The sequence below is a fragment of the Lissotriton vulgaris genome, chromosome 1_1 (genome assembly GCF_964263255.1).
Source record: "Lissotriton vulgaris chromosome 1_1, aLisVul1.2, whole genome shotgun sequence".
NCBI lineage: Eukaryota > Metazoa > Chordata > Amphibia > Caudata > Salamandridae > Lissotriton > Lissotriton vulgaris.
This window is the reverse complement of record NC_141685.1, coordinates 1,073,457,311-1,073,465,130: the sequence shown is the minus strand read 5'-3', so window position 1 is coordinate 1,073,465,130 and position 7,820 is coordinate 1,073,457,311.

The following is a 7,820-nucleotide window of genomic DNA, read 5'->3' as shown; positions in this document are numbered from 1 at the left end:
TCCTTCTTTGTTTCACTTTTCTATTTGTCCTTTTCAGCCTCTCTGTTACTTTTCCTCTTTAATTTTCTTCTTTTCAGCTTTGTTCAGCCTTAAAATGGCCGCTCCGCTGTTTCCTATGTGTTTTTCTCTTCCTTTCCTGGCTTAAGATGGCCGCCGCTGTTATCGCGAGATTTCGCGGTCAACATCTCATTTCCTGTCCTTAAAATGGCCGCCAATGCAGTTCTCAGTGCTCATTCGTCCCAATTGCCTGATTTCAATATGGCCGCCTCTCGCGAGATGTCGCGCTAATTGTCTCAATGCACGCGCTTACTTCGAGCGCTTACCGCGTTCTTGCAGATCTTCGGTGTTGGCAGTCGGGGTGGGTTCCCGCGTCGCTGCTTCTGCAGTTCTCTTGTTTGTTGTCTTCCTGTTGCTTTCCGCCTTTGTCCACGCTTGTTCCCTCGTCGAGATGGCAATTGCTGGAATCTGCGTTGATCCGTCATCCCCCCTTCGTACGCCAGTTGTCATGTCGTTTCTTCATTCTCACCCACACACGAGACTCGTCACTCAGGTTGGTGTCATTATCCCTTTATTCGTTGGTCATACAGCTCAGCCCTTTCATGTCTTCCCTCATCCCCGATCCTGGTCATCTGACCTGTTTCCGCCCCCTTGACCGGATCTGGTGTCCGGTATCTCTCGTCTATCCAGCCTGTGCCCCATGGTCCTAATGCCCCGTACAGGGCATGACAGTATCCTTGCCTGAAGGCAGGGATTTCACCTAAGTACTTGATGTGTTCAGTATGGGGTGGGAGTGGGAAGATGCACACAGCAGGGGGAAAGGGATGGCCAGTGCAGGTGATGCTTTTCCTTTGTAAAGGAATTTCTGCTGGTGTCATAGCCCAGGGTTTGCTGTCTGTGCACTTGTATGGATGTGTATTCCATACAAGTGCACAGACATCAAACCCTGGGCTATGACGCCAGCAGGAATTAATTTACAAAGGAAAAGCTTCACCTGCACTGGACATCCCTTTCCCCCTGCTGTCCGTGCACTTGCAGGGAATTCACATCCACAGCGCAGCTCACCAGGGGCCATATGTATCAAGCCTTTTGCGAATCACAAAGGCCGAAAGTCGTAGAATTTCGGCTTTTGCGATTCGCAAACGGTCTTTTTGCATGTTTTGGCATGTATCAAAAATTCGCAAAATAAGGAATCGCAAAGATTTGCGATTCCTTATTTTGCCATAGCATTTAAGGAATCTCAATTTTGCGATTCCTTAAATGCTATGTATGTAGCATTTTTGGTTTGCGAATTTTGGTTAAGAATTCGCAAATTACCACCAACTTGTAGTTGATGGTAATTTGCGAAATCTTTAAAAAATGCACAATTTGGCATTTTTTAATGTGGCATGTGATGCACACACATGCCCATAGGGCATGTATGTGCACCATATACGCACACATGTACATTTCAGGGGTGCAGCAGGGTGTCTTTGAGACACCCCTGCACCCTTGAAATAATTCTCAAATTGCGATTAGCAAATTGCGAATTCGCAATTTGAGAATTACTTCACAATCATTCCTCCTGGCCCATAGGAATAAATGGGAAATTATCCCTTAATTGCGATAAGCAATTTGCTAAATCGCAATTAAGGAATTTTAAGGAATCGCTAAAATATAGCGAATTTCTTCATACATACCATTTTGCGATTTCTAAATAGCGATTCCTTAAAAATCGCTATTTAGGAATCGCAAAAGGGTTTGTTGATACATATGGCCCCAGATAAATGGTGAACAGGGCCATGGATCTTTCTCTAAAGATGAGAGTCCCCTCCGAATATGCAAATGTAGTGTAAGTTTGTAGTGTTCATTTTTTGGGGTGCTAGTGGGTAACTTTAGGGTTCAGGGTGAGTGTGGGTTTTAGGGTGCCAGGGAGTAATTTTAGGGTTCAGGGTGGGTTACGGATTGGGGTGCCAGGGCGTAATTTTAGGGTTCTGAGTGGGTATGGGTTTTAGGGTGCCAAGGGTAATTTTAGGGTTCAGGGTAGTAATGGGTTTTGGTGTGCCAGGGGACAATTTTAGGGTTCAGGACGGGTATGGGGGCCAGGTGGGTAATTTAGGGGTTCAGGGTGGGTGTGGGTTTTGGGGTGCCAGGGGTATTTTTAGGCTTCAGGGTGGGTATGGGTTTTGGGGAACCAGGAGTAATATTAGAGTTCGGTATGGGTTTTGGGGTGCCAGGGGTAATTTTAGGGTTTAGGGTGGTTAAGCGTTTTGGGGTGCTATGGAGTTAATTTTAGGGTTCAGGGTGGGTATGGTTTTAGGATGTGAGGGGGGAATTTTAGGGTTCAGGGTGTGTGTGGGTTTTTGGGTGTCAGGGGGCAATTTTAGGGTTCAGGGTGTGTATGGGTTTTGGGGTGCCAGGGGGTAATTTTAGGGTTCAGGGTGGTAATGGATTTGAGGGGGAAAGGGTGTAATTTTAGGGATCAGTGTGGGTATGGGTTTTGGGGTGCCAGAGGTAATTTTAGGGTTCATGGTGGGTATGGGTTTTGGGGGGGTAAGGGTGTAATTATAGGGATCAGCACGGGTATGGGGTTTGTGGTTCTAGGGGGATGATTTCAGGGTTCAGGGTGGTAATGGGTTTTGGGTGCGAGGGGGTAATTTTAGGGTTGCATGTTTTCTCCGCTTGACCTGAGCATTAATCGATCCTGATTATCTGCCATTTTAGCCCCGCCCCATTGATTAACATTAGCCACGCCCCTTCATTTGCCATGTTAGCCCCCCCGAAATTAAGACCTAGTTGCGCCCCTGGCTCTGTCTTTACACCACGTTTCTATATGTGCGTCCTTGCTCAGTGCTCGGATTTTTACTCCATGAGCAGGCGGTGCTACGAGGCACCCTCCCTGCTGGTTTAAGAAAAACTGCGATAGTGACTTCTCAGCCTTGATAGCTAGGCAATGAGACAGACTCTGAAGTCCCATTCCGATAGACATGGTTTGTCGTTTTCATGTCCAGAGTTCATTTCCACATATGTTAAAAGGGCGAAGCGATTTGCGGTTCCATGCAGCACCTACACTGGACAAAAATTAATGCTTTATGAAGGGGAAAAAAACCAATGACATTTATAGTGCCAATAGCTCAAATAATGTCATTGCGAGACCTATTCCATTGTAAATGCTTGTTCCTTTTCTGTATGCTTGTATTGTCTTCCCCAACCTATTGCTCCGCCTCAAGCGTTGGTCTGAGCTGAGGCATTGTAGCAGCCCTATAATTAAGCATGCCACAATTCGTTGTGGGTGAGGGCAGTTTTTACAAAGTATTGTACTTTGCTACACCTTTATCTTCGATTATCACTTAATAAAATTTGTGACTTCAGTAGCCTTAATTCTTTCTATGTGTTGATATGGCCATTATGGACCTGACAGGCACATTCGATTGCGTTGCCCATTCTAAGCTGTGAACCATTATGAAAGAAATGGGAACCAATAAAAAGATGATTCATTTTATTTGTGGGATGTACGCTGACGCTAGCTATGGCTTGTGTCAGGTATGGCATAGAGGGTGCGTACACGAGACACTTTAACATCACTCGGGGAGTAAGACTGGGATGCGTCCTTGCCCCTTTTTTATTCGCCATAGAGCGGGCCCTATATGGATCCACTAGGGATGTTCCCATCGTCAACTCATCCCCTATTTTCATCCTACTTTATGCAGATGACGCAGTGCTGTTGACACATACTGGCAACGCACTTCAAAAACTTAGGGGAGTATACAACCTTTATGAGGAACTTAGCCCTAAAAGTAAACAAATCAAAGTCCTTTGTTCTCGTGGCAGGCAAAAAGCTCAAGAAATATTCTAAAATGCACACCGAAGGCTGAATGCATGAGGTCGTGGATACTTTTAATTATCTGGGAGTCACCTTTGATAGGGAGAATAATTGGCAAAGTATGGTAATTAATAGGGGTTTGCAATTGGAAAGAACTATCTGAGGGCTTTTTAGCTTTGTAAAAAATCTTGGATCAAAACCAATTGACAATATAAAAAAGATTTGCCAGGCAAAGGTAGTGTCAGTCGCAATGTATGGATCAGCTTTATGGGGTCCAATCGATATATCTGGACTCCAAGTTTTAGAGGACAGCTTTCGGAGGAGACTGGATTCTCTTCCACAAACCTATTCCTCATATAATGTCCACTACAAACTTCAGCTTGCCTATTTCATGGACCAGATCCGAATTGCGCGCATCCTACTATGGCATTCAGTCTGGAAAAAAGAACCACTTAAATGAACCAGGGACATCGTAAAAGATGGCCTGAAACTAGATGGGGCATTAAGAATATGGTGGTTAAAATATACACAACCCAATTTAGAGGCTATCACCCTCGAGAATCTGTTTACCGACCCCGAATCATGCGTGGCACTCCCCAAGACAGTGTTGAAATATAAACTATTGGACAGATTGATCAGAGATAGATAGGGGAGGAACCGCAAAAGGTTTATGGTTAAGCAATACTTTTTAACACCAAGCATAGATAATTCTGTGTTCTCATATTTAACATCAGTTTCCAATCATCAACACAGATATGCATTACTGCAATTCCGGTTGCAACATATTCCCTTGATGTTTGGCCACCCTGCCAACATATATTCCATCAATGCCCTCTCACCTTGTCCATGTGATGGTCAATCTCCCCAGAACAACCTCCATTTCTTGTTCTTTTGTAACCTATATGCAGACGAAAAGAAAAGATATATTTTACTACATTTTACTCCATTGGCTCCCCGTTCGTGAGAGGATTAAGTTTAAGTCCATGAGTATTGCCCATAAACTTCTTGAAGGCCAGGGTCCTTCTATCATGAAGAGTTTAGTCATACCTTACAAAGCCAACAGGCCCCTGCACTCCGATAACGAGCACTTGGCGATAGTCCCTAGATTCAGGAAGGCACGCACGGGCGGTCGCCGCTTCTCTGTAAAGGCGGCCGCGCTTTGGAATTCCCTTCCATTAAAACTACGTGCGGAACCTTGCCATCTGCGCTTTCGGAAGCTATTGAAGACCTTTATTTTTCTCAAATGATCCTCTGTCTTCCCCCCTCTTGTGTGGGCCTGATTCAAGTGCAGCGCTGGGATGCCTCCGGGTAACCATGCGCTCTATAAATCTGCTTACATTACATTACATTACAGATGCGTAAACTTAATTTTAGCCAATGCTGCCCAGAGTTGTATTACCTCCAATCATTATCACACCCCTTTGTCTGTTATTCTGTAGCCTCATGCCTCCTGTCTGCCATAAGAAGAAGGAAATTAACAGTACATTAACTGTAAAAGAATGACTGGTTGTCAACACATAGAGAGATGGAAAATGTGAAGGATGAACGTCCTAATGAGGAGATCTATTTTATTGTTTGTATGATTTTAACACTTTTAACGCTTTTGTATATTCTTTGTTATTTTTAATATCAACATTTCAATTGATTGATTGTTTTTAGAATACGTTTTACGCCGTATGTAGTGGTGAAATAAAGTTATTATGACTGACTGACACTCTCCCTCAAAAATCCACACAACCCACATTAAGAAAGAAACATCCCTAAAAAAACGAAGTTAAGTGGAGTTAATGTTGACTTATATGTTAACAGTGGCTTTGCCATACAAACTACAAAATCATGAAATTCATGAGTTCATTCACCTTCATGTGGCAACCGCAGTGTAATAGGTCAAACTTAGCTCAAATCTTTAAGACACAGTCTTCACAACATTACACTACTTTTAAACAAGTAGCACACTATAAAACATCACTACCTATACCATATGCCAGCACTCCCGTCACATATCTATCTCTCTATATACATACATATACACATATTTACACACACACACACACATAATCTAAATCATCACACCCATCATATATTGATGTAAACCCACCTTCATATGTGCATCCACACACCATCATATGACCATCCGTCGAGTATCATATATGACCACACACCCGTTATAAGTCTGCACAACCACCAGTATACAACCACACATACCTCATCAGACATCCACCTATATACATCCATACAAACACGCAAGTGCCAATATACTTACCTTCATACACTCAAACACCCAGTGTAGTACAAGCTCACCATCATACACCCATAAAGCTCTCTTCATATTCCAACTCATAACCATCAAGCACCCAAACAGCTACCAATAACCAATGGTCTACTTTGTGACTCCAATAACTTATTCACAGCATCACACATTATTTTACACACCTAAGAACAATCAATGATTCTCTCAAACACATCTTATTTGAAGCTTTCTGAAGTACTAACTCACTATTAAACATTCAGAAATCTGCTATAAAACACCCATCATCAAATGCCAACACACCGAAGATCATGCAGTGACATAGCCACCATTTATCAATGGCCTTCAGTGATACTCCAAAAACTACGTCATACCATCATATAACATTTTAGATGGAATCAATTAGACTCTGACCCCAACTGGACCCTTAGCTGTTTCTGAGGAAGAGCAAACCTGGCCTTCGTCATTTATTATTCCTGAGTCATGTTTTTTCAAGGCCTTACCCTCTTATCTACCTTTTGCAGTAGCTATCAGGTTTACGTAGATTTGTTAAGCACACTTGTCACCCACGAGGGTAGCCAGGCGCTGAGCAGGTAACTAGACAAGCCTGTACCTGGCTGTGTCTTCGATGGCAGGCTACGCGTAGGGTAGGGTGTCTGTGATGCCATCCAATGCAAACTCATGGCACATACCAATATCTGCTGTGAGATCCACCAATTGTAATTATGTTTATTTAACGTTTCTGACCCCTGACAAGGCACCAAATCGAATGAGTCAACAGATTGCTCGCAATACCAAGGTAGGGATGGGGGCTTTGTTGGAAGAATTATGAATTGCAGGGTGGTCCATGTAGGAAGATGTTTGGTGAAAGAAGCGAGTGACCAGTGATGCTCATATGTTGTCTTAGGTTGCTGCACGTAAGAGTGTGATGGAGGAAGAGAAGCGAGAGATAGAAATCATGTAATTTACATTAGTTCGTTAGTGACAGAGAAGTAGGACACTGCAGTCATGGCCTATACTTCATATATTCTTCCCAAAGCCACAGGCGAGGGACTTGTAAGCATGGACGGTACATAGAACAGTAGAGTGTAACCAACAGGCATGTGGACGAGAAATGTAATCCTAGGAGGGGCAATCCTCAGCAGTGCCCTGGTTACAGGCAGCCAGGATAAGGGTTTGGCAGGTCCGTCGACAGAGGAGAAGCATCTGACAAACCCTACTTACAGGAATCCTGGCTCGGTGCCCAACAACACCTGCTTAGGAGTGACTTAGAAGAGTACCTTGGCTGCAAACAGCCAGAGTAATGCCCAGTCGGGAGCCCGAGGAGTGACAGGAGAGCAGCCCACAAGCCTTCACACCCTACATGCTCGTTGGAATGACACCCTATAGGCTAAACTGCAACTTATACAGAATACAGCTGCACAGCTAATGTATCATCTCCCCGCACGGTCTTCTTCTGCCCCTATCTTATAAACCTTGCGTTGGCTTCCCATTAGGAAACGACCAATCTTTAAGCTATGTTGCCTGACTCATAAGGCATTAAACAAGGCCCTTCCTGCCTATCTTCATTCTAGACTTTGCCGTCATCAGCCCACCAGACTGCTAAGGTCCACAAATAAAGCCCTTCTTCAGATCCCACGCACAGGCACCTCCAGATTTGGTGGCAGATCCTTCTCGCATCTGGTCCCTTTTCATTGGAACAAACTTCCTTTTCATATCCATATCTGCTCTGATTTCACGAAATTCAAGTCGTCGATGTTCTAACGTGCACAA